Raw genomic sequence first — 26,893 nt, forward strand, 5'->3', positions numbered from 1 at the left:
AGCAAGCTGTTTTTACTAATTTCTTATTCCTAGACCTTGTAGTCTCTGCATACACAAGCCTGCCTAGTTCTGGTACTAGCCAACTGCAGTTAATTTCAGTGCAGCTTTTACAGACTCTGTATGATAAAGGGATATTTCTGGTAAGAAAATGCAGTACTTCTACTTCCAAAGGGAAAACATAAACACCAGAGACATGCAGGGTAGTCACTAAAGATCAATACCACATCTCTCTTACAGGTCTGTATTTGTATCAGAAAAAAGCAGGGACCATAGCCTGCAGCAAGAGCCCAAAAACTTTCAGCTGAGATCACCAGAGCATGTAGAGCTAGAACTTGGATTGGAATAAAATGGCAACCCTGGCAGAGACTTGCAAATGCACACTTTATTTAGTCCTCTGATGTTATTGTGAAGCTTGTCCTAAAAGATGACTTTCATCTCCATACAAACCACCTTCCCAGAGTACCTTGCAGGGCCCTCTGCTCAAGTGATGGCGATACCTTGAGATGGAGCATCACACAGCAACCACTGAACCTGCTTGGGCTGAGCTAGCTGCAGAAAGAGGCACAGACATGACTGTGCCAGTGACCCCTTGCCCTAAGGAGACCTCAGCAAATCCTAGCTATCCTGTGTGTCTCATGTGCCAATGCGAGCACTTTTCTTCCAGTGGCCAAGGGATCTCTCACTATACACAGGGAAAAGGAGCATGCTGCCTGCAGATGACTTTTAAGATCTCTGTGCAAGGTAGCACTGCATAGCCTGTGCTTCACCTGGAGGGTTTCAGAAAAGACCAAGGAATGTAAGGGGCAAGAATAACAGGTGTTGCTCAACAGAGACCCCTGGCAGATGGTACTTTGCTCTGCTTTACAGCAGCTCAGGGGGTCACATCCTCATCTGGAATATATGGAAGAAATTCCAAAGACTCTGGTCAAGTGTTTTTAAAAGCAAATAGCAGTACCAAAAGGCTCCGGGTCTGCTGCAGAGCAAGAAATGAAATCCACTTCTGCCACAGAAGTCATGTTATGGTGAAACCACACCCAGCACCTCAGGCACATCTGCAGAGTTCAGCCTGTTTGGGGACTTCTACAGAATCTCAGACCTCTTTGTCTCTGATTAGAAGAAACTCTTCAACAAGAACCTCCCAGGTCATTTGTCAAATATATTTAATTCTAGTTAGATCCTGTGGCAGAGCTGAGTGAAAGGGTGACCCCATCCCTAGCAGACCTCAGCTTCATTTCAGCTAAGAAGCTGTTATATCTCAGCCTCTTTCACAGGCTAGCTGCTATTTCTAACCTGTCCAGTGCTGCATTATGTCAAAGGTCATTATTTATTCAGAAGAACTAGAGGGCGAGATAGCATCCCAGCTCTGTAACAGGGATCAATAGGAGCCTTTTCTATAATGAGAGCTTTTTTTTTTCTTTTTGAGGCCTAATTTCTGAGCACTTAGAGAATCATTTCTAATGCTGAACCATTAGAGATTGTTGAAAACATCAAAGCACTACCAAATGATCTATTAAAAATACTATTGTAGCAACTGCTATTATGCTAATCTATGGATGATCTTGTTATTCTACATAGTAACAAACTCCCAAAGCTAAAGAAAAGTAGCAGCATTAAGACTAGGAAAATAGATTTTCATGGAAAATTAGTTACCTGTTAGCATAGAAAGTTTTAATTTCTTTATCTTAACTTTGCAAGCCACTGGCTTCTTTCTCTTAATTGTCTGGGAAACAAGAAAGTTAGATGTGACATAAACAATTACATACTGCTGCAGATCTCACTTTCCCCTCAAAAAGAGCACCATGAAAATCTGCCACCTTGATTGTTGGCAAGTAAAGTAATAAATCTACTACTGTTATCACTACCTTGTATTGGTGGAAAGAGGCAAGAGAGGGAAAAGTAGAGTTTATTCTGGAAAAAGAAAATAAACCGAAACCCAGGAAAAGTCCAAAGGGAGAAGGACAAATCTTCTATTTTTGGAACTTGGTGCAAACTCTCTGACAATCCTGGGGAAACTGAGCCATCCTTGGATCTCTGTGAATATCACATAGGTTCTTAAAAACAAGTGAACAAGATCAGAGGTCAGACCAGCATCAGAAACACAAAAGTATGTGCATACTTTTACTATCCTTTCTTTACAGAGAATATCAGAGAGAGCAATTAAAGAAAAAAATGCATCAGATTAGGTTCTGTATCTAATGGAGAGAAGAGATGGCCAGTACAAATTCAGGGAGCAAGTGTTTACCCTCTGTTAATTCAAACTTTTTCATTTCTTAGGTATTTTCCAGTAGAATATGCATTTTGAAGCCCTATAAAACTGAACAATGATAATGATGGTTTTCTTAGTGCCCAGAGGAAGCTCACATGTCCCTTAGACAGGCTACTATCTATACTCACAAGAGAGACTGCCAATAAATAATGTGAAGGCGGAAAATCTAGAGAACAAAATTTCTCTTTTACCAGGCAGAGCTGGCAGCAGAACCCAGGAACAAGGCAGCAAATAGGAGAAGCTGAGGCTGGTGTGTGCTTTTTTGGGTCTCTGAAAGAATTCTGCATATAACTGAGAGTGAATCAAAGCTGTCCAGTCATTATTGCGCCCTTCAGTATACAAACTTGCAAGCCACAGAGGGTTTGTTTTGTCTCCAATACATTACAAAAATAAGAAGAGATTCAAACGTGAACATGCATGAGATTGCACTTTGAGGGGGTACAAGGAGGAGAAGAGAAATACGCACTGCTTTGTAATAGAAAGCTGCCCGTAGCATCGCTTGAACCTTGAGATGACTGGTTCCCCGGGGAACTCCATTCAGAAGGGGCCAGCACTATTCTACACCATGCAACAGCAACATCAACCAGAACTGCTCTCAGGAGAGAAAGAACAAAGCCAGGGTTACTTTCAAGAAAACAAACACACAAAATCATAGATTATTCCAGAAATGCAAACCTTTCCAGCTTAAAAAGGGCCAACACATGTCTCTGGGGAATCTGTCTGATCTGTATGCATCCGCAGATGCCCAGGGAGCGAGGCCACGCACCCACAGCACGGTGCAGAGCAGCCAGGCTTTGTGGGGAGCAACCCTGAGCAAGGCTGCTGGTCTGAGAGAGACTCTGGTGTGAGATACAGGCCGTCCTCCTGTAGGCAGACATGCAAGGCTGTTGCCTGGCCTTTCCCAGCAGCCTGTAGGGACTGGTGGCTGTCCCCAACACAGGAACACAGCAAGCTGCCTGCTGTTACCTAGCAGCTACAAAGACAGCCTGAACAGGTAGCTCGGATCCTGCATGGTGCTGTAGTCAAGCACAGCTGAAAGGAACCCTACACCTGAAATCTCCCTGCTGCACCCCTAGACCTCTTCCTCTCCAGAGAGAAGGGCAGCAGGGACAAATAGAGTGACAGTTTTCCTCCTGGCCCCAGAATGGCAGCCTGGTCCTGGTCCACTCAGTCTGGGATTAAGCCTGCAAAAAGACACTTAAGTTGGGAATTAAAAGCTGAGATTGTTATCATTATTACCTGAGATGCAACCTAGGATTCATTAACTAAAGGAAGAGTTACTGTCAGGGAGATGGTCATTACAGATCAGACTTTAATGTTTCTTTCTCTCTTTCTCAACACTTAGCAATAACTTTAAATTAGTGTATTTTTGTATTTAATTGCAGAACTTACTTTATTTCTCTACTTATTGTACTATTTTTTAATTTATCTTACAAAGGAATGCAATAATTTTCTGTAATATTCCTCCCACTTCTTAACCTACTTAACAAGTTTCAACTCTCTGCAACATAATGCATGTAAAATTGATTTTAATTTCAAAAGCAATGAGAGATTTTTATTGCAGACATTTTAAATACTTTTCACACACTGGAAATCCATAATGCAGGCTGTCTGAGATCAAATGCAAAGCTGTGATTCTCCAGATTGAGTAGTTTCACGTTTAAATTCTTTAAATGCATTATTAAGAGAGATAATAATTTTTAAAAAAGATACAGAGAGGCTTTTGTTCCTAATATAATATTTAATCCAAATTTTAATTTAAAAACAAATCGGCCAGGTGCATTAATATATTCTCAAGCATTAATCAGCCAAACATCCAGTGATTTCTAATGTTAAAGAATAAATACTGCACCTGCAATATGCAGGTTTATAGGAGGTAAAAAAAATTGGAGTGCTTTGCTTACTACAGTTGAGGATAACGCTGCTGTACTCTGTAGCTGAAATACCAACTGGAATTTTAATAGCATGTAATAGTTTGAAAATTATCTATCATGCTGGATGAAACGTGCGCTCACACATTTCTGCAGCAAATATATGGACCAGACAGAATATGGGAAGAAAAATATACGAAGTATTTAAGAACACAGACTAACTAGCAGTAAAGTCAAGTGAAATGTTTAGGTGGCTGCAGACCCTGACCTATATATAGCCTACTAAATATACTATTTTACAAATAAAATATGTGTGTCCCTGTATGGAACCAGGGTGGGGTACAAAGGAAAAGAGTCAGGAAATGTATTTTTCAGTATTGTTCTTCATATCTATCAGCCTGTCACTCGTGATTTGCTATGCACAGTTGCTCTTAGCATAAGTGCTCAGTCTAGCCCTGCTCCTGATTCTTTTCCAATTTGAATGAAACCCGAATTCTAAAAAAGAACAAGATATGCATCCTTGTTCCCACCTTCAAAGAAGGAAGGACACAAAATCTCCAGTCAAAAGTGTGGGAAACACGCAACTGATGCATTTTTTTGCACGTAACACTTACCAGGATTTTGCCTTGGGTAATAATTTAGCCTCACACCCTCAGGCATATAAAAATAGCTCAGAAAAATGCCTGGACAATTGGCAGATTTTTGAACTGGGCTGAAGTTTCATATTGTGGAGACGGTCTGCCTCTGAAAAAAAAAAGAGCAGAACCGGTCAACATTTTCCTTTTGCTGGACTTACTGTTTTTAAATCTAAAGGTGGCATCACAAAAAAAATTCTGGGCCTGTACTTGGGAATATTTTCAGAAAATTTTGCTTGTTTGACTAGCACAATGCTTCAGACAAATTAGTAAAATGCTTGGTTTATGGAATTTTTCCCACTTGCACATGCTCCTTAGTTACTGCTAAAGGTTCTCATTCCTGTCTTGCCTTCCATAGAGAGGAGCCCCTCAACAGGAAAACAAATCATTGAACTGTCCCAGATGTACAGGGAACTAGATGGGCTCAGGGCATCTTGGGGAATTGGCACATGGGGAATTCAGTTTGGTAGCCTGATCTGATAGTTTACATGGACTTCCAAGTGCAGGTGGATGTCCCCTCAGAGTGGCTTTCAAGTGGCATTATTACTGGGAGCTTTCTCAATTCAGAAATTAACATTAATTAGTGTCCATCCAGGAATATATATTTCTTATCTTCAGTTTCACAACTTGCCAGTTAGGAAAGAAAAAAAATCAGGGTGACAAAATCTTCTGCTCTAAACCTGAGCGGTTCCATCACAGACGAGGGGACTTTTTAAATTGCAGCTTCATAGAAAGTGAATCTTCAGCAGTCACTGCAGAGTCATTGGAGAGTCATTGGGTGCACTCTGGGGTCCAGCTAGGCAGGACCTGTTCTCTCCCTGCTGACAAGGGAAAAATCCCTTTTCAGGATCATGCCTCTTCTGGTAGATGCCATTTACTGAAAACAGCAAGCATCAGAAATCTCACAAGAACAGCCAGCAGGCTGAGCTTAAGAGGAAGATAAAGTTTTGGAAGCTGCAGGGTTTGCTGCATCAGGTTCTTTGGAAGGATCACCTGAAGATGCACTTGTTCCTGGATGACTGGAGCTGCAGCCTAAAGTATTGGCAGTCCTTGTAACAGTGCCACATAAGCCCTGATCAAGAGCAGTCACAGAGGACATCACCTGCTGCACACAACACCAGAGCATTGCATCCCAGACACTTATCCCACTAAAAGCACTGTCCTTCCTGAGGGCTTGGCAGCGCCTCAGCTGGAACTCTGCAGGCAAGAGGACACTTCCAGTGCTTTATGTGAAAGCAAAGGGAAGAAACCAGAGACGTGTCAGTGCCTAGGAGAGAAATCCTCTTCCCCTCCAGCTCCAAGCCCATGACTTTTAACAAAGTCTTACAAATCACAAGAGACATAGCCATGATTTTTCAACAATAAGAATATGTAACTAATGAACTTTATCTCCCTCAGTCTCAAAATAGAGGACCAAACACCTGAGTAAGTGATTATTGAGTCATTAGGATATTTCTCTGTAAGCCTGCTTTCCCATCTTTTCTTAACGTTTCCATTTTTTGCTAATGGTTGCTGTACATTTTATTTGGCATAATGCAAAAAAATTATCCTCTTTCACCAAAAGCAAGCAAGAAGGAGTTTCTAGCAAAGAAAATTCAGCAGCTCATTATGCAGCCATCATTCAAAGATTTTAACAAGATCAAGATAATACTACCTTTTATTTTCTTTTTGTAAATCCTTACTTTGGTTCTATTTTTTTTCCCCTAATTATAACAGTGTTATAATTAGCTCTGTGTTTGACTCCCTATGGCAAAATCATAAAGACTACAATATGAAGAGGAATTACCGTTGGCTGATATCAAGAAAGTACGTCTTTACTGGGACCAATTAAGTCCTTTCAGTTAATCATTAAGCAAGTGCCATAGTGAGCTGGAGAAAGTATCCCCCAAAAAGATTATAAAACAATTTCTGTGCAAGAGATTGGAGGGATTTAATTTTCTACTGTGCCTAGGTTTTTGTAGAACAAACAAAGAAATTAATCCTATGAAACATCTTATTAGTGCATTGAACTTTTTTCCAACAAATTATGTAGCTTCTGCAAGTTTATTGTGCACAGCGTTGATAAAATCTAGGCTTTGGTGAGTAATACAGTCATGGCAGATATTTTTTTTCTTTCCGAATATGTTTCAGAAAGCTAGCAGCTGTGTGAAAACAAAGCCCATATAATTAGAAGTGTTCATATAACAGCAGCTCCTTCCCCGTGCTCCTGAGCCGCACAGCCACAGTGAAAGAGAAGCTGCGTTTCCCTGGAAGGCTCGGCAGTGGCACCGAGGGGCTGTTACTGAGGGGGCCACAGCAGGCGCCACAAGGCAGCTCTGTGCCAGGCAGGGGCTCGTGTCCCCGGGGCCACACGGACCTGGAGCCCAGCCCGAGCCCAGCCCGAGCCCGGCTCGCCCTGCGCCTGCTGCAGGGAGCCGCAGGGAGCCACAGGGAGCCACAGGGAGCCAGCCGCTCCAGCCCTCCCGAGCCCCATCCATCCCACACGGGAGAGACGCCAGCCCCTGGCCCCTCCCGCATCCCTCCTCCCGTCCACCCACCCCCTGGCATGACTCACAGCTGAACAGCTCAGGCGGGGTCATTAATAAAGCTAGCTGAAAAATAGTTTTGGGTGGGAATCTCTAGAGCTTACAGTTTAACAGTTTTCATGATCTGTTGTGTTTTTTTGTGGTTTTGTTTGGTTTGGGTTTGTTTTTATTAATTTTTTTTGTTTGTTTTTCGGTTTGGGGTTTTTTTTAAATTAAAATTCAAAAAAACAGTAAAATGTCCGTGGAAACCATTCTTGAAAAGGACTTTATTTTTCACTTGGCAATTTTAATCTCAAATACTGGGGTATTCTTGATTTTTTTTTTTAACCAAAACTGCTTGCCCAACATTGGAAGGGACTTCTGCTTTATAAGAAATAACGAAACCATGGCAACCATAGCAGTTGTTTGCATTTGGCTAAGAAACCAATTTTCCATTGAACAAAGCAATCCTAGTAGAGGGCTTTCACGTAATTTTGAAAAGAAAAAAACCTTCCTTCCTAGGGCCACGTGAAGTACATTGCACACTTAATCATGTATGGGTCAGCCAACTAGATGGACAAATAACCTTTGTAAGCAGAGAACAGCAAAACTTACACAAAAATAAGTGTGGGATTTCTTTGCCCTCTGGATATTGGAGAATGAAAGACTAAGGTGCCTACTAAACTACAGCTGTTACTCAGCCTCTTCTCTAACCAGCAGTTCCTTGTCAAGTTTTTTACTATGAATGGAAAATAATAAAATAGGGCTTGCTGTATGCAACTGCTGGGTGGTATTTATTTATAGCTCTACTGTGGATAGTTTGACTGGCTGGGCAATGCAGTATTAATCATCTTCCCAGTGAAAAGCTGAAAAGTGTTCTCAAAATAAGATTAGACATTAAGAACTGTATTGTATATTTTTGGGAAAATCGTATGCTGGCCAGGGTGGGGCTGGGGGAGGACTATGCCCAGCACATCCTCGAGAGAGCATGTGCTGCAGAGGATGGGACACTCTCCTCTCAGCTAGCCAGCTCTGCTGGGTGCTGCAGCAGACAAAGCAGCACAGAAAGAACTGAGCATTGCTTTCTTCTCTGCCCTGCCTTTCTCTTCCGGAGGGAAGGCCTCCTTTACTGGAAACAGCCTTGGACCAAGGGCAAAGCAGCATCCCTCCTCTCCAGGCAACAGAGGAGAACCCTGCTCCATGGAAAGGCTGGATGTGGTGCTGGCTGAGGCACTGGTGTTGCATGGTGGTTCAGGCATGGAAGAACGACCTTACAGCTACAAAAAGTTAAAGCATTAATAAAACTGAAAAAAATGTCTCTTGAAGCACTAGGAGATAAGCAGCGTACATACAGCTGAAATTGAGAGGAGCTAGACAGAGAAAAGCAGCAGCTCTAACTACAGCCTGAGAACTCCAGTACTTTGCAACCACAAAGCCCAGAGTCAGAACAAAAGAGAACAGTGCAGCAGGTGCTGAAAGTGGCTGAAACCAGCAGCACAAAGAAGTGACACCCAGAAGGTGATGTACAGCTAGAGCAGGGACAGAAAAAGGTCCCAGCTCCCACCAGGAAACCTGTCCCCTCCTGAAAGCAGGGAGGCTCTATGGGACTTGTGGCTCTATACAGCTTCATAGGGATGGAGACTCAGGGGTACAAAGCAAGTTTGAAAACCAGAGGGAGTAAGTACTCCCATACACCTGCAGCACCTGCCTGTGCTACAGGATGTCTGTTAATACTGCAAGAATGCCCTTATTAACGCTACAGGCTGTGAGGTTTAAAAGAAGGCATCAAAACAATGCCCAGTCATTTCAGGCTCCTGACACACTTGGGGTCCCTCCGAGAGCTGCAATCCAAGTATTTCATTGACAAAAAGAGAAGATGAGGATCAAGTCTACTTGGTCAGGCCTCTAACTGCATGAGTGTCCAACCCTGGTTTCTTAACTTGATGTTTAATCTTGACCAGCATATTTTAGGGCACACTTTTATTAAGCCTTCAAAGACTGCAGATCTTTCCTGCTTCCCATGCATATGCATGAGTGTCCTCCCAGGGGAGCTCCCCCCCAGGAGCCACAGCAACATGTGTACAGAAAATGCTGCGTCAATGTGAAGCCCAAATCCCTCTGTCATTCCCTCACCTCATTTACCAAGTGTTGGCCTACCTGAGCTACCTTCCTGTCCTTATCCACAGTATAAGCATATCCCTGGCACCCATAATTGCCCATGAAGGCCAGCATCCCCACAGCTTGTGCCTCCCTGTGCAGAGCTGGAAAGTCAGGCAAACTCTTCTCTCACCCCAGACACCATTTCAAAGCACAACATTTGCTAGAGCCTAAAGCAGGGCTCAATATTTCAAGGCAAATTAAGGGATGTTGTACCTGCAAGACCATGTAAAGCCTGCCCTTCTGAGATTGTGATGTGGGCTGGAGGCTCTCAGGTGTCCCCTAGACTGCTGCTGAAGATCTTCTCTTTGGTTAATGAACCCCAGCAAATAATCAGACCTCAAATGATATGCCTGATTGGCAAGTAAGCATGAAAAAAGCAGAAAGGGAGAGCCAACGGAAGGATACAAGCAATAGGAATATAATTATGCAGTGATTCATCTTGAGCATGCTTGCACACTGGGAAGAGGAGTGCAGGAAAATAGGGGGAGCCAAGACTTTTCTTTATTTTATTATTTTGGACAGTAGTGGAAATCACAGAAGATAATCTGCAGGAGTGATTTAAAAGAAACATAGGTGGATGTATTTCAAGGATCAAGGAAAGCGAAGCAACCCTTTGATTCTACATGAGCAACACAGAGCTATGCTTCTACAGTGCACAGTGAACGCATTGCTGAGATCACAGTTTCAGGGGCTTAGCAGGCATTTACAGTCCTATCCTCTCTTTCTAGCTTAACCTTCGTGAAACACAGAAGCTTTCACTAACCTTAAGGAAAAACTGTGGGATGAGAATTTTCATAGGCAGCCCACCAGTAGTCTATAAATATATCTGAGTAGTGGCAGAGGCAGATTTCAAGCACATACAAAAGATTGCTTTTGGGAGATCTTTAAAGCATTGCAGAGCAGTTGAACTGCTTTGAAACCTTGAATTGTCATTTTGAATTAAATGCTCATATCTATTGTATTTATCAAGTCAAATTACAGACAGTTGTTACTGGCAGCTGGGGAGAGTGATACAGAACATACTCCCTGTGAGCTGTGTGTGATCAGCCCAGTAGGCTATAAGTGATCAGAACTCAGGAGCAGCACAGTTATTCTACAGGTCCATTACTCTGCTCCAGCAACGGGGCTGCCAACTGGGAAAGCAGTGAGTTTGCTTTCTGTCAAGAGCCCAAAGCTCACTTCTGTGGCCATCCTTCTCTAATGACCTCCTGCTTCACCCAGTATGGATCACCCTCAAGAGCTTACAAGGACACAGATGCCCTCAAAGCAATAGCTTTCCCTCTTCATTTCCATAACACATACTGGTGGAAGTCACAGCAGCTTTGGCAGCTCTGCACAAGCACTCACCAGAATGGCTGGAGGTCCTCACACTGTACAGGTGGCCAAAGAATACTCCTCCTTTTGGGCAAATGCAGGTAAAATTGACAGCCAGGGCTTACAGCAACACGTGAGAATCACGTGCATGTGGGGCTGTTGCCTAGTGCGTGGCTCTTTTACTTTTAAGCTTCCTAAAAAATCTCACAGTGAATAGACAGTAAATGAATAAAGGTTGATTTTTTTATGCCTGTGCCAAATTAATTATAAATGAGCAGCAAAATAAATCCAAAAGGCTATCATCCCATCTACCAATCAATAAGTTGAAAGTATAAATAAACTAGAATGATATAAAGTGCCTGTGGCACACACACATACCCAGTGAGCTAAAAAAGGAAGGAAAACATTTCCAGTCTTCATCTGGAGAGATGCCACAGATTTCATCAGGCTAAGATGAAGTGGAAGAGCTTTTGTAACTACATGATTTTTATAGACTGAACCTCCTCTCAGCAATCTACCTAGGGGGGGAAGTATTTTCTCATAGCCACTAAGCATCATTGCTAGTCATGTGCATGCACACATACATCAAAACTAATGATCCAAGCAATCTTAGTGATTTCAGCAAGGGCAGGAGGCTTAACTTCAAAGAGATAGGAAAATGTTTGCTTGGATAAGGGCCTAACTTAGAGACAGGCAAACCCAAAGACAAGGCACTGAATACGTCAGTTTACAGCAAAATCCTAGTAAAAGGTGGTTAAAATGTGTTGTGCAGAAAGAGACAACCAGATAAACATCTCCTGCACAGTGATACAGCGAGAGCTGCAGTCTGCAAACAAATTTGGTGTCTCATAATCCATTCCAGGAAGCATTTGAGAGGTGTGAAAGAAAAGGGCCCAAGATAGCAACACTATTCCTGCTCACTGCCAAACTACCACACTTCTCTCTTGGTAGAAAAGAATGACTGTTCAGGAACAACCTCCAGCTGTTGCAGAAGCAATCCCTCTGGCACCCTGAGTTGACTTTTCCACCCTCTGAAATGGGTGGTCAGGTCTCAAATGCACTCCTACATGCAGGTCAGCACAACTCTGGACTCCCACACACGGAGTCCGCATTGCTCAGGCCAGGATCACTGAGATCCAGTGGCTGGCAGCTCCTCATAGAATCTTCAAAAAATTTACCACTGATCTTGTTTCTCTCATGGAAACAACCAGCAAAGATTTCATATTGTGCCTGCATTTGCTAATAAGCTGTACGTATTAAGCAAAGACAGACACACAACATCATCCACTGCAAAACAGGAGGCCTGAGGATGTTTTCATTAGTCTCAGAAGGTTCAGTTTTACTCTGTGTTAAATTTTTGCCTGTCTATTCTCCAAAGAGCGCTCTTTATTTATGGATCAGCTTTCTCTTCTGAAAGCCCAGCAGGGCTTTAGCAGACCAAGTGTGAACACACATTTTAGTGTTCTCCATAATCAATGCAGAAAATTCATGAGCTGAAAGTTGTCTGTGGTAAAGCTGAAGTCTGTGGCTCAGACATAGGCTTTGCCACTTTTGTCCTGAAGACAGACAAGCTGCAATCACACATGCATTTAGTCAGGCCCTCAGCCTTCAGTAATTTTATTAATCAGTTGTCCTGGTTTAGGGCAAATTTGGGAGATAACTTCCAAAGGGCCCCCTTCCCCAGGAAGCAAACCTGAGCGGTCCCTCCCCCAGCTGGTTTGGGAAAGAAATTTCCTCAGAGAGAAGTGGAAAAAGCCTGTTTATTCAACAGGCACAGCACTGCCCAGCACAAAAAAACCCCAAACCCAATACTGAACAACAAAACCTCTCAGTGCTCTGAAGAGATGACAAATTCAGAAAGTCTCTCTCCTGTGGTGTAGCTCGGCTCTGTTATCTGGAAAATGGCGCTGCCCAGGCCAGGCCCCGGTGGCCGCAGGTGCGAGCTCCTGGTTCTCCCCCGAGTCCCGAGATCAGAGCAGGTTCAAATAATTCCAGGAAAAAAGGAAAAAAACCCCAACTTCCTGGGGAACTTCTCTGCTTCAGTTAGTCAGAAACTAACAAAAAGCAAAGGAGAGCTCTCTCTGCTGTCCACCACGGTGACACAGTCCAAGAGGATGATACGATGGAACTCCTATCTCTGTGTTTTGAAAACAACTGCCTCAGACATTCCACCGCTTTTCCTCACCACTCCTTCACTCTCAAATCCAGCCTTAAAGGTACAGAACTTATTTCTGGGCTAAACAGACAAAGGGGGATACAATTCAACACGACAAAGTCACCCCAGGACACCAGTCCTCACAGACCCTCATCACTAGGCTCTTATGTCCAGCCTCTCCAGGCTTTCAGAAGTTTGTTGCCAAGCCCTGAATGCAGCAGCTGAACTGGAGTAGGTACAATGTCTGTAGACAATGCCTACTTTCTCCTTGTTCCAAGACAACGTGCTTTTGGTCAGGTAGTACAAGAAATACAGCATAACGATTCAGTGTTGACAACAGTGCCTTGGTCACCCTCTAGCTCCATGCTTCTCACATTGTTCTCACCCACAGAGAATGCGTGTGTGTTTCATTTCAGATTATAGTTTCCCTATTTCAATGTCACTGTAAATTTTTGATCCTTTCACTGCTCTCCCTCCCCACCAAAATTTTGCAATATTTACAGGATGCTATTTCCCTGTCCTCATTACTCTTCAAGTTTGAGATTTATAGTGAACCAGCTGCATTATTCACATAAAGAGCTGTGCTCCATTTCCAGGTAAGGAAAGCAGCATCACCTGTACTTGAACTGCTCATTTAAGAGGCACAGGCTGATCAATGCCGTTTCAAATAGAAAAGCATTTACATAAGGGAACCCAAAGCCACTTTCCTCTCTAGCTTTCTGATTCTCTATTCTCTTCTTTCATCTTCCTTCCTTCCTTCCTTCCTTCCTTCCTTCCTTCCTTCCTTCCTTCCTTCCTTCCTTCCTTCCTTCCTTCCTTCCTTCCTTCCTTCCTTCCTGGAATCCTTCCTTCCTTCCTTCCTTCCTTCCTTCCTTCCTTCCTGGAATCCTTCCTTCCTGGAATCCTTCCTTCCTTCCTTCCTGGAATCCTTCCTTCCTGGAATCCTTCCTTCCTGGAATCCTTCCTTCCTGGAATCCTTCCTTCCTTCCTTCCTTCCTGGAATCCTTCCTTCCTTCCTGGAATCCTTCCTTCCTTCCTTCCTTCCTTCCTGGAATCCTTCCTTCCTTCCTTCCTTCCTTCCTTCCTGGAATCCTTCCTTCCTTCCTTCCTTCCTTCCTGGAATCCTTCCTTCCTTCCTTCCTTCCTTCCTGGAATCCTTCCTTCCTTCCTGGAATCCTTCCTTCCTTCCTGGAATCCTTCCTTCCTGGAATCCTTCCTTCCTTCCTGGAATCCTTCCTTCCTTCCTGGAATCCTTCCTTCCTTCCTGGAATCCTTCCTTCCTGGAATCCTTCCTTCCTGGAATCCTTCCTGGAATCCTTCCTTCCTGGAATCCTTCCTTCCTTCCTTCCTTCCTGGAATCCTTCCTTCCTGGAATCCTTCCTTCCTGGAATCCTTCCTGGAATCCTTCCTTCCTGGAATCCTTCCTTCCTGGAATCCTTCCTTCCTGGAATCCTTCCTGGAATCCTTCCTTCCTTCCTGGAATCCTTCCTTCCTTCCTGGAATCCTTCCTTCCTTCCTTCCTTCCTTCCTGGAATCCTTCCTTCCTGGAATCCTTCCTTCCTTCCTTCCTTCCTTCCTTCCTTCCTTCCTTCCTTCCTTCCTTCCTTCCTTCCTTCCTTCCTGGAATCCTTCCTTCCTGGAATCCTTCCTTCCTGGAATCCTTCCTGGAATCCTTCCTTCCTTCCTGGAATCCTTCCTTCCTTCCTGGAATCCTTCCTTCCTTCCTTCCTTCCTTCCTGGAATCCTTCCTTCCTGGAATCCTTCCTTCCTTCCTTCCTTCCTTCCTTCCTTCCTTCCTTCCTGGAATCCTTCCTTCCTTCCTTCCTTCCTTCCTGGAATCCTTCCTTCCTGGAATCCTTCCTTCCTTCCTTCCTTCCTTCCTTCCTTCCTTCCTTCCTTCCTTCCTGGAATCCTTCCTTCCTGCAATCCTTCCTTCCTGCAATCCTTCCTTCCTGCAATCCTTCCTTCCTTCCTGGAACCTTCCTTCCTGGAGTCCTTCCTTCCTTCCTGGAATTCTTCCTTCCTTCTCTGTTATCCACACTATATTTTTTAGTCTTGCTTCATACACCACTGCATTGCTCCTAGGGTAGGGACTCATTTTTACTTCCCTTCCTACCCACAACCTGGACCTCATTTGTTATATTTTTGTCATCTGTGCCAGTCAACTTGTACATCCTAGAAACAGGGTTTTCATCTCAGTGCCACCAAACAAATACCTAAGTAACAGGCCAGAGCTTGCTCTGCTGCAGTGCAGCACAGAAGTCCTTGAATGTCACCAGAGCTGTGTGATTCCTTGTCACTCCACAGTGACCAGCTGGATCAACTTCCCTGACAGACTGCTATCATCACACAATCTTAGCAGGTCAGAAATCCAAAACAGATTTGCTTGCTTTGTGATTCTTTTGGGCTGTAGCCCAGCCACTACCAGCCACCTTCTTCAGCACCTCTGTGAAGGACGGACACTGGAGTCAGCTGGGGCCTTGTGAAAAGAAAATATGACCATTACATTAACGGTAACATTAAAAAGCAAAAGCAAAAATAATAGACCAGTTGAAGAAAACATTCTTGCATACAAAATTTTATGCTGAATATATGCATGCACATAAAGGCAATGTGTTACTTCCTACAAATTGTAACAAATCTTTAAAATTCACCTATTTTGCCCAAGAAAGGCACCCAGCAAGATCCGTTCTATAAAAATTTAATTTCCTGCGCCATTATGGAGCTGACCACAGGATGAACACACACTGCATAGGTTACCTAGGCTACTTTTATTTAGCACAATTAATGGTAACACCCTAGCTGGGGCAAGGCAGAGTAAGGCATCTCTGTTAGTGAGCTGGAGAAGGTGGTGGAGCCGATTTATCTAGATGTCAGCTGGCAGCCAATTGTATGGAGCAATCAATACAGCATTGCTTTGACAATCCCACTGTAGCTGTGGGAAAGGGATCAGTGACACAGGTCTGGGGACTTCTCTTTTAGGCAAGGAGGATGAGGGACAATGGGAAAAAGTTGAACAATTGTTTCAGACCAGGTATAAACAGAAGGGTTTTGCTGCATACGCTGGAATCCAAAGAGGAGATACAGTCTCAATCCTCAGAGTTCTTCAAGACCTGACTGGACAAAGGCTGAGTCCATTTCACACTGAAGTATCCTTCAGTCCTTTGGATTCTTAAGGATCCAAAGTCATGTGTACAAAAAAGACTAGAGTCTGGTTACATGAAGGTTCAAGGCATGGATGTCTGCAGGGCCAGTGGTGTCCTAGGCCCTCTGCTGCTGAGGGTGGATTCCAAAAGCAAGTACCCTGACAGACCTTGTTCTCTGTACCTCTTCTCCTATTACAATATTGAGTACCCACCCCTGGAACTTTAGGCTGGGATGGCTTTGCAAACGCCTTCTCTGTGTCCTGAGAGCCTGGGCTCTGTTTTCACCATGCCACACCATGAAAAAGACATACCTGAAAGTCTTTTCAACTTCCTTTTTTGAATTCAGGAAGAAAGTGCTGTGTTTCTTCATGCCCTAATTAAACCACAGTCATTTGTATTGTCTGGTAATCATCAGAAATTGTAGTTACTGACCTCAAAGCGGAGAACAGTAGGTGATAATGTCAATTTCTGGCAAGGCACCTTATTGCATATGTGAACAAAAAAGTTGTCCTTGCTTTCACAGCCTGTTCGTTCGCTGTGGGCAATAGTAGGTGATTTAAAATAATAGTTGTGTTCCAAGCACTCTTGGTGTTTGAGAGAGCGAATACACCTGGAATGAGAAAATAACAGTCAAGAGAGAAACATGAATACAGCAAGCACCTGCAAACACAAAGGAACAGTGGCTGGGTGCAAACCTGATGGTTTCCCACAGTCAAAATATTTTCTCACAACATCATAATCATGTAAGCCCATTTAAGCACTCTACCATTGCCACAAAACTTCCAAATTGCTTTATTTTTCCTTTTAACATAGCTAGTATTTTGCAGCTGAAGTGGCTTTGCATGGATAATACAGTGTTCCCAGAAGCTGCTTTAGTAAAACCTTGCTGCCTCCTAACACTTGGGCATTTCAGAAATCTAGGGATCACTCACATAGATGTAAAACATTAGAACAGGATGAAATGCTTTTGTTCCCCTTTGGAACATTTGGGAAGGCTTCAAAAACTCTCTCCAAGACTTTTTCCAGGTAAAAAACAGTGCTCTGAAGTTCAGGTGAACTTTTGTTCCTAAACCACAGAGCAACCTTGGCTAAATTCCTTGGGATTATAGTGTCTACCTGCATGCTGCAGGCTGTCTTCCGTTACATATCACAAGCTGAGTCTAGGACTCCAGTTTCTTTCCAGTTTTTACCTTTTGGAGAATTGGAATTTCATCTAATTGGGAAAGCAAACCTGGGAAAACTAAGCTTGGTCAGAATGTTAATACTTCCTAGTAATTCCTCAACCTACAGAGCTGAAGTAACTATGGAGGATTTATCCAGGTTCTGTTCAGCTGAGCTATCATCTCAAGAATTCTTAATGAAGTACAAGTGGCAAGGTTAATCCCAGTAGATATAACTGCAAAAACACAGGAAACCTGTGCATGAAATTTAGCACTCAGGGTCTTTCATAGCAAAATGACATGCAAAACTGAATCATGGTTAGACTTGAAAATCCTGCCTTCCATTTGACTGGCTCAGCAGAGCACTTTCTCTCTGCTATCTAAGCTCATTTTCTCTGTCACTGAGTAACAGTCAGAGCACTGCTCATCTTTCTCATCAAATTTTTCTATAATTATAAAGATTGCCTGTATTTTAGAAAATCCTTTGTGCCCTAATATAGTCTGTCACAGAGTTTCCTTGGTATCTGGATTAGTATGAGCCATGTTTAGGATAATGGAAGACTGACAAGTGAAGCCTAAGTATTAGACGAACTGGATCTCTGTAAAATTAGGGTGAATTAAAGACCATGGCAGTTCTGTACCATTGTGAAGCTAGCTGCAACATTGCATCTTTCTTCAGTGGCAAGATCCCAGAATGACTGAGGTTGGGAGGGACCTCAGAGATACCTCCAGAGATACCTAGACCAAACGTCCTGCTCAGAGCACGATTGCTTACATCAAGTTACTCAGGATATCGAATAGTCACATTTTGAACACGTCTGAGGATGGAGACTCCACAGTCTCTCTGTCCAATTTCTGCCAGTGTTCAGCCACTGTAACAGTGAAACAAACAAAAACAAACCCGCAAACCAAAATCTCCTTTGCTCCCATTGTGACTTGTCCTTTCATTGGGCACCTCTGGAAAGATTTTTGTTCCATCTTCTTTATTCGTCCCCAACAGATACTCATACACAAGGGTGAGATTCACCGAGCTCTTCTGTTCTGCAGAGTAAGAAATCACAGCTGTCTCAGCCTCTCCTCATATGTCACATGTTCCAACTTCTCTGTCTTTTTTGTGGCTCTTTGCTGTGCTATTTTCTGATATGTTCATGCATCTCTTATACTGGAGAGCTCAGAGCTGGGGTTAAAATTGTAGATATGTCTCAACAGTGCTGAGCTGAGTGGAAGAATTGCATCTCTTGACCTGTTTGCAGCACCCTTCCTAATTCAGCCAAAGATATTAACCTACTTTGTCACAAGAGTACATTGCTCACTGATGACAGGAGATTAGAGCTCCATTTGCCACTTCTTCTAATCGTGTGCCAATGTTAACTCCAGTGATTTGAATGAAACTACAGCAGCCTAGTTAATCCCTTAAGTTTACTTAAGATAAGGTTAAGTTTAGCTTAACAATGCAGATGGTCCCTACACTTAAAACTTCAGCTAAATTGTTGGAAAAGGAGCATTTGAGACAGGAATATATCCTGACTTCACTAGTGGATTGCTACATTGGTGTCCAAGAAACCATAAACTAGTTCAATTGGTGTTTGTGCATGCTTACAAGCATCACAGAGTGGTCCTTCAGCCTTCTTCAAAACCAGAGGAGCAGACTCACTTCACAACTCTTTCTCAGCTTCCTGGATTGTGGCAGGATATCATAGCAAAGGGATCAGTGCTTAGTACTTCCATTAAGGGCATCTGTCAAATCAGGCTTCTTTCATAGGAGAAAGCTTCAGCAACTTTTACTAGTCATTAAGCTCCTGGGAGGTTATCCCTATTTCATTGTAAGATATTTTTCCATTCAGCTAAATCAATCCACCTAATCTAAATCAGTTTGAATTCACTTACACTGAACAGATAAATTCTTCATTAGTGGTATAAATTGTCCTGTGTAAGAAGGAAATAGTGGTCTCTCATTGTAAGCTGATTGAGGGTTGCCTTACATTTATGTGCTGAGGTAGAGTATGAGGCTTCTGAAATGTAAGAGTCACAGCAGTGATGGCTCTCAGAGTTGCCAGGATAAGTGCTGGTGCAGAAGATCCCTTCTTTTGACAGCTTCCCACTGCAACAGTAGCTGCACCTGCATTTCTCTCTTCAAACAAGTGTAAATCAGAGCTGTACCAGATGTTTTTGTTGAATAGGCCGCGAGAGCTGCACTGAGTCAGCAGTCCCAGTACACCACACCAAAATTTCCCTGAAAGTTTTAGCTGGATGCTCAGCAATAAAACACATGTAACCACTTAGCAAGAAGAAGAATAGGTCATTAGGGATTTGGCTTGGCTTCTGTTCCTTTTGTTGAACATGCTTTTTCACTTTCTTCCACAAATAACTACAAAGATCTTCTGCTAGATTGCCCCCCTATGACACAACTATGACTAATGTAGTAATGAGAAAACCACTTTAATTCACTTCTCATCTAAGGCTACCTTCAGTACTTCTCTTGCACATAGCTGCCATCAAGAATGAGACCTACCCACTCGTAGGGCTACATCATTATCTGCAGACTATCCTTAGCAAGCAGGTGAGCAACCATTTTCAGCAAGCAATGAGGAGTCACTGCATGCTCAGTAATGCAAAAGCACATCAGTCCTGAGTTTATGGATGGGAAACAAGGCTTTTGGCACTATCTCCCATAACATTCTCATAGGTAAGCTCAGGAAATGTGGGTTAGATGAATGGACAGTGAGCTGGATCAAGAGCTGGCTGAAATGGCAGAGCTCAGAAGGTTGTGACCAGCAGAGTAGAATCCAACTGGAGGCTGTTAGTGGCGGAATTCCCCAGGGATCAATGCTGGGTCCAGTCATACTCAATTTGTTTATCAACACCTTGGATGAATGGATAGCAAGAACCCTAAGCCAGCTGGCAGATGATGCAAAACTGGGGAAAAGGCTTTGCTGCCACTCAGAGGGACCTTGGTAGGCTGGAGAGTTGGGCAGAGAGAAACCTAATGGGGTTCAACAAGGGCAAGTTTAGAGTCCTGCACCTGGTGGGGAATAAACCCAGGCAGCAGCCCAGGCTGGGGGTGACCTGCTGGAAAGCAGCTGTGTGGAGAAGGAGCTGGGGGTCCTGGTGGACAACAAGCTGTCCATGAGCCAGCAGTGTGCCCTGCAGCTTGGAGGGCCAGTGGGATCCTGGGGGGCATCAGGGAGAGTGTGACCAGCAGGTCAGGGGAGGTGATTGCCCAGCTCTACTCCACTCTAGTGGAACTCCACATCTGCATTCCAATGCTGGCCATATAGGTGATTTGGGGTCTGAAGCATCTCTCTTATGAGAACAGAGAGAGAGATGGAGAAAGAGAGAGAGAGAGAGAGAAAGAGAGAGAGCTGGGCCTGTTTACTCTGGAGAAGGGAAGACTGAGGGAGGGGATCTCATCAATGCATACAAATACCTTCAAGGCACATACCCAGCACATGGAGCTAGATTGTTTTCCATGGTGCCCAGTGACAGAATGAGGAGCAGTGGCTGTCACCAAAACACAGGAAATTCCACCTCAACATGAGGCAGAACTTCTTTACATTGAGTTTGTCATAGCACTGGAAAAGGTTGCCGAGTGAGGTCATGGAGTCTCCCTCTCTGGAGACATTCAAAATTCACCTGGACATGTTCCTGTGACACCTGCTCAGGGTGATCCTGCCTTCACAGAGGAACTGAACTGGATGATCTCTAAAGATTTCTTCCAATCCTAAGGATTCTCTGATCCTGTGCTTGTGTGAAGGTCCTGCCATTCTCTGTCTTGCACAAAACACTGAGAATCAGCCATTGCCCTGAAGCTCCAGCCCAAATAAATAGAAGAAAGGACATCTATTTGGCTTCCACCACTACACAAAGAATGCCAAACTCTATCCAAGGCCATACAGACAATCTACAACAAAGCCAGGAATAAAAGCCAGACCTTTTCATTTCAATTGTTGTTCTTCAGCCACTGGAGTTTTATTGATTTCATTTATGTGAGAACATTCAGAAGAGCAGGGCACTGTCTGCCTCTGCATTCCAGCCATAGTGGGTGGCCCATGGTAGTGCAGCAGTTTGCCTTGTAATAGCACAGAGAGGACCTAATCCGTTCTCCTCATATTCTTATGAACAGGAACATTAAATTAATTCAAGGTTTTGGTGTGTGGGTTTTTCTACATCCAATACATCCAGCTGTGAATGATCAGAAACTATAAATCAGTATATTGCAAAAATTCAGACAGCATTCCCTTTGAGACAGCAAGGAGAAAACCTCCTGCAGACTAGTTTCATACCCATGAAAAAGCAGCTTCTGCATATCTGCTCTGTAGCTTCAGGTATCCTACCTGATCTATTGCTCAGTCTATCTGATTTTGCCAACACCTAAATTGACACTGATATATTCTGTTGGCTCTTAAAATTGTATCATTCAGACCTGGCTTCTGCAAATGCCATCCAGCAAGAAAACAAAAGGAGAGCAAGTATTACATCACAGATGAAAATATCTAGGTGCCCTGAAAAAAACCAGCAAATAATAATATTTCAGACTTCCTACTGCCACATCAGGAACACTTCTTACATACTTAGTATTATATATCAACAAATCAAGATGTTTATAAATCAATTGTCTGCAAACTTGTACCAACTATGGGAAGTAAATGCCTTAAATTTGCAAGCCTGAATGTCTTCCAGATAAATTTCATTTTCTATTATGGAGTTACATGTTCTCATTTTAGTAAGCTTTGTCTTTAAGAGCCTTAATTTACTGCCCTTAATAACTTTTGCATCACCAAAAATCTTCTGCTTCCTAATAAGAATGTTTATTTCGGGAGAATGCGAATTCAGTAAAAAATTCTTTTAGTTGGTAGAAGAAAAGTTGTTAATTACCATGACATTCTTCAAAATGCAGTTCTACTATCTTACTGCCAAGATATTCAACCTGGCCTTTAAACCTGGACATGGGAAAACGTTGATGTTGCCACTTGTCACTACAGAATGTGTTTTGAGGACAGCTGGATTTTGTATTACGTAGTGATTTGCCAAGGCTAGTATCAGAGCAATCATCTATTAATTTTCCTTTTTTTCCACTAACAAAAAAAACCCAACCAAACAACCCCAAAATAAACTCAAAACAACAAAAAATCCTGTAAATGTCCTGAATAAAAGATGCTTCCCCCATTCCCTTACAGTGAAATTGCTGTCAAAGTGACTCTTAAAAGACTAACAGGTCCTGAGAGACTAGCAAATATAATGAACTTTTTGTGTTTTTAAACCCAACTGCATTTCTAATGACATCTTAAAATCTAGCATACATGGTCACATTATCCTTGTCTGCTGAAGTCCTTCTGCACCTGAAAATAATTCTGCCCGCAACCAACTTCAAAAACATTCAGCAGAAGACAAAATGTGGAAAAAACTCTAAGTATCAAGAAGTTTCAGAAATACCAGAAGATAGATGATACAGATCCTAACATTACTTCATTAAAGAGGAAAATAAAATAAAAGCTTGATCCTTGTTAAGATCAATCCAGACAGGAGAATACAATCCAGGCCCCACCAGCCACCAAAATTTCCTTTCAAAACACAGATTCTATAGCAGCAATAAGACAGAACGGGAAAATCACCTTTTTCATGTGGGCCTGCCAAAATCACCCTTTAACCTGTTGATTCCCTTCTCTGGCGTAAGGAGTGAGACTGAGATGATACTCAGTATGATTTAGAATTTTTTAAAAAGCCAACTGATCACCCACCCGTGGTGAACCCCATTAAGCACTTGTTATTCATTTTAACACTTTTCCTTATTTTTCCCTTTAAAAAAGAAGTCATTAGATGACTTCACAAATGTGCTGTAAGCATAGTCTGACAGTCCATCTAAAGAGGATGAGTTGATCTAAATTAACCCTACAATCATCCTAACATAAAGTAGCAGGGATCCAGGAAGTCAGAGACACATCAGTGAAGGAGAGAGGCCATTCCATGTAGATATCCTGGACCACAGCGTTACGATTTACACATTGGAGACGAATGAGGTCCCCAGGGAAAGGGGAGAAAAACAAAAGTACTTTCTGCAGTGGAAAACACATTGACCATGGCAGTGAATACACACTACACAATGAGCCCATTTCTTCAAGGACTTGTGGATACATCTTATCCTTCAGTCTTCTAAGACTAAGGTGGCCCTAATTCCTATCAGATGCTGAGACTCCAAAGACCATCATTTTGCAGCCCATAAGAGAGTGTATGTGAGGTAGGCAAAATGTTTGGAGGTTCACAAGAACAATACGGTATGAATTGAATGCGGTAGCAGTTATTCATATTAACATGAGGACAACAGCCTGATATATACTTTATGGAAAAAAATGGCCAGGGCAATGTAACTCTCTCCTAATACACCCTCCTAAGCTAGTCCTGATCTGTCACATACTAGGGGCTGTGGACTTGAGACAGTCAGAGAAACCCTCAGTGCTCAGACATACAAACATAGGAGATGGTGTCAAAGGAGTTAAGCATTAGTAAAAAGCAAATACCTGAAAAAGCTTTTAAACAAAACCAAGCCAAACCAAAAACTAAAAAATATAAAATGCAAACCAAACCAAATCAAAACTAAAAAAAAAAAAAAAACAAAAAACAACCCCCAAAAAAACCAACAATAAAAAAGCTCTTAAAAAAATAAATCAGAGCCTCTGTGGCTGCAGCTGGAAAGTCCCTCTGTCAGATCCTCTAACCCAATCCTCCTCTTCTAAGCAGAGCTCATGGGAGCAGGTTTCTCAGGACTGCATACAGTTGAGCTTCCTCTAGATAGTTTGCAGATTTCTGATGATACTTTCTACCCCTTAGCCAAGGTATTCACAGAGATTCAGAAAAGCATTATCCATCCTGGGATGTTGCTGTGGTGATGGGCTTTTAGCAGGACTTTTTGCCACTGACCATAGAATGGTTCGGGTTGAAAGGGACACTTACAGGTCTTCTAGCTCAAGCCCCCTGCAATGAGGAAGGACACCTTCCAATAAATCCTGCTGCCCAGAGCCTGTCTAATGTGATATTGAATGTTTCCAGAGATGAGGCATCTACAACCTCTCTGGGCCACCTGTGCCAGTTTTTTATCCAATCCCCCCTCCCCAGCATAAAATTTCTTCATTATTTTTAGTCTGAATCTATCTTTGTTGAGTTTAGAACCATTAACTCATGTCCTATCAATGAAGACTCAACTAAAAAGTCCGGCCCCCTCGTTCTTATAAGCCCATTTAAGTACTGAATGCCATAACAAGGTTATGCTGGAGCCTTTGCTTTTCCTGAACAGCTCTAACTCTCCCAGCCTCTCCTCATAGGAGAGGTGCTCTATCTGTCTCATCATCTTGGTGTCCCTCCTCTGGACTCACTCCAAGAGCTCCACATCCTTCCTGTGCTGGGACCCCAGAGCTGGATGCAGGTGCCAGCTGAGGTCTCAGCAGAGCAGAGGGGCAGAATCCCCTCCCTCCCCTGCTGCCCACGCTGCTTTGGATGCAGCCCAGGATCCCATTGCCTTTCTGGGCTGGGAGTGCCCATGGCTGGGTCATCTCTAGTTTTCTATCCAGCAGTATCAAGCAGTATTTACAATTCCTTTTCCCTTACAATACTTGAATCTGGGAGTCAGTTGCAACAAACTTCAAGGAAATATTTTTTTGCTTGCTTGATTTGGTTGTTTGTTTCTAGTTTTGTTTGGTTTGTGGTTTTCATTTTGATTTTCAACGGTAGGCAGATACAAGCCAATGGCTTTTTATTTCTTGTGCAAGTACCTGCCACAGTTGTGCTTATGTAGTGACTGCAAACAGCTTCACCTACTACACTGGCTACAGATTTTCCCTCTAATATTTCAACACATTCCTTTTGTTATTCCCTGGTTGATGGTGCTACTTTCCACAGTATATTTACATGTTTTCTTTCCCCGTATGCCTGAGGAAGAGATGAAAACCTACCACCTTCCTGATTAGAGTCCAGGAGACTCTAAAACCATCGAGATCATTCTTTCTCTTTGGGTAATATTAGCCCAAGCAACACTGCTTCCTTTTGGTGGGCAGTGACCACCTGTGGGGGTGGCATGCTGCTGGGACAAGCATCTAGACCCTCACATGCAGGTCAGCTAAGGTGATGTGACTGGCTGCAGTGGCTGAGGAGTCCCTTAAGTGTAAGAAGATGACCAAGAGGTAGGTGCTCTGCAGTGAGTAGTGGAAAGGGAGCTGAATTTGGCTTTTGCAAACCAACCACATGACTTTTGAGGAGATAGCTCTGGAGCTCTTTGGATACAGATATAAGCATACACAGTGGGGAATAAATCCAGACAGAAAGCAGGTTTAGTGACACTGTCTCCCTTCTAGATTTCTTCTAACCTTCAGGCATCATGGAGAAAGAGCAGTTTAAGGGAACTGAGCACCTGCATACAAGAAGGTTCCTCATTAAAAAGTCCAGCAGTATGGAAAGGCTAAGAAAATACAGCATGAGTTTTTGAGTATTTCAGGCAATTTTAATGGAAATTTTATTCTTTCTGAACCTAATAAAGTTTTATTATCTCCTGATATTGCTGTGCTGGCCTGGCTTGAGTTGTGAAAAGTCTCTCCAAAGGCATGCAAACTGTCATGAACCAATTATCTTGGCTCGTGAGAGCTTTCAGATGATCTGACTGAAAGTCCCCCCACACCTGTGCATCCAGAAAGAACATGCAGTCATGAGGAGAGCTTGGCTGAAGTGTCCTCTGAGGCCACATCCTTCTCTTTGGTGGGATGGTCCCTTCTCTCCAAAGGTTAAACACAGCTGAAGCTCCTTCTCTGGGTTTAAAACAGCTTCTCTTTTGGGTGGCTGTGCTTTTACTGCAGGCAAGTGGCACGCAGTGGACATAACAGCCTAAAGTTTAGTTAAGATACTTTAGATTTAGACTGACAGTGACTAATCAAAGAGATAAGAAGTCACTAATCAAACTTCTTCATGGAAGGGGTTGTCAAGCGTTGGAACAGACTGCCCAGGGAAGTGGTTGAGTCACCATCCCTGGAGGTATTTCAAAGATGTCTAGATGGTTAAGGACATGGTTTAGAGGTGGACTTGGCAGTGCTAGATTGACAGTTGGACTTGATGATCGTAAAGGTCTTTTCCAAACAAAATGACTCTATGATTTGACCTTGCAATAGTCTGTCAACTTTTGAGACTTACTGCTGGAAAATCAAGCAATAGAGCAATGAAGAGTTTGTTCTTTGTAAGAAAGCATCTCCTGTTGCCAAACAAACTGTGATGATGAAGTAAAGGCAGTTTGCTTCAAAATAACAAGACAAAAGTGTTCAGTCATTATTTTACTGGAAAAACATATAAAAACTTATAGAAAGAAAAAGAAAGAGTCTTTCAGGCACCAATTTTTGTACCACACCAGTAACTCCTAATACAGGCTTTTTTAGGATAAATTTCTTCCAAGGTAGTCCATCCCAATGAATCCTGTACTTAAAAGATAAAGGTTATTTAAGTCAAAGTATCAGCACTTAAAAATAAGAAAATTCCATTATCATCTACTTTAAAAAAAAAAAAAAACAAAGAACAAAAAAGGCAGCTGAAAAAGAAGAAAAAAAGGAGAACTTCTGCAACCTTTGAAGTCTGGATTCACAACATGGAGCAGTTCTCTAGAATGCAAGTTTATAGCTTGAGGATCAGAAACACAAAGAAATCAGTGATAAAT

At 42.9% G+C, this 26,893-nt stretch overlaps 2 long non-coding RNA genes across 2 annotated transcripts in view; one reads left to right on the plus strand and one right to left on the minus strand.

The window, feature by feature from the left end:
• LOC148219796 (uncharacterized) overlaps positions 1-2,856 on the minus strand; it is a 47,683-nt gene extending 44,827 nt beyond the window's left edge. Inside the window, exon 1 of the long non-coding RNA XR_015799244.1 lies at positions 2,733-2,856. This is a non-coding gene — a long non-coding RNA (uncharacterized LOC148219796). The remainder of the gene's footprint in view (positions 1-2,732) is intronic.
• Positions 1-26,893, plus strand: part of LOC148219795 (uncharacterized) — a 107,344-nt gene that overhangs the window by 74,290 nt on the left and 6,161 nt on the right. The gene's annotated exons all lie outside the window — the stretch shown is intronic.

Source organism: Sturnus vulgaris, chromosome Z (assembly GCF_052056855.1).
Source record: "Sturnus vulgaris isolate bStuVul1 chromosome Z, bStuVul1.hap1, whole genome shotgun sequence".
Taxonomy (NCBI): domain Eukaryota; kingdom Metazoa; phylum Chordata; class Aves; order Passeriformes; family Sturnidae; genus Sturnus; species Sturnus vulgaris.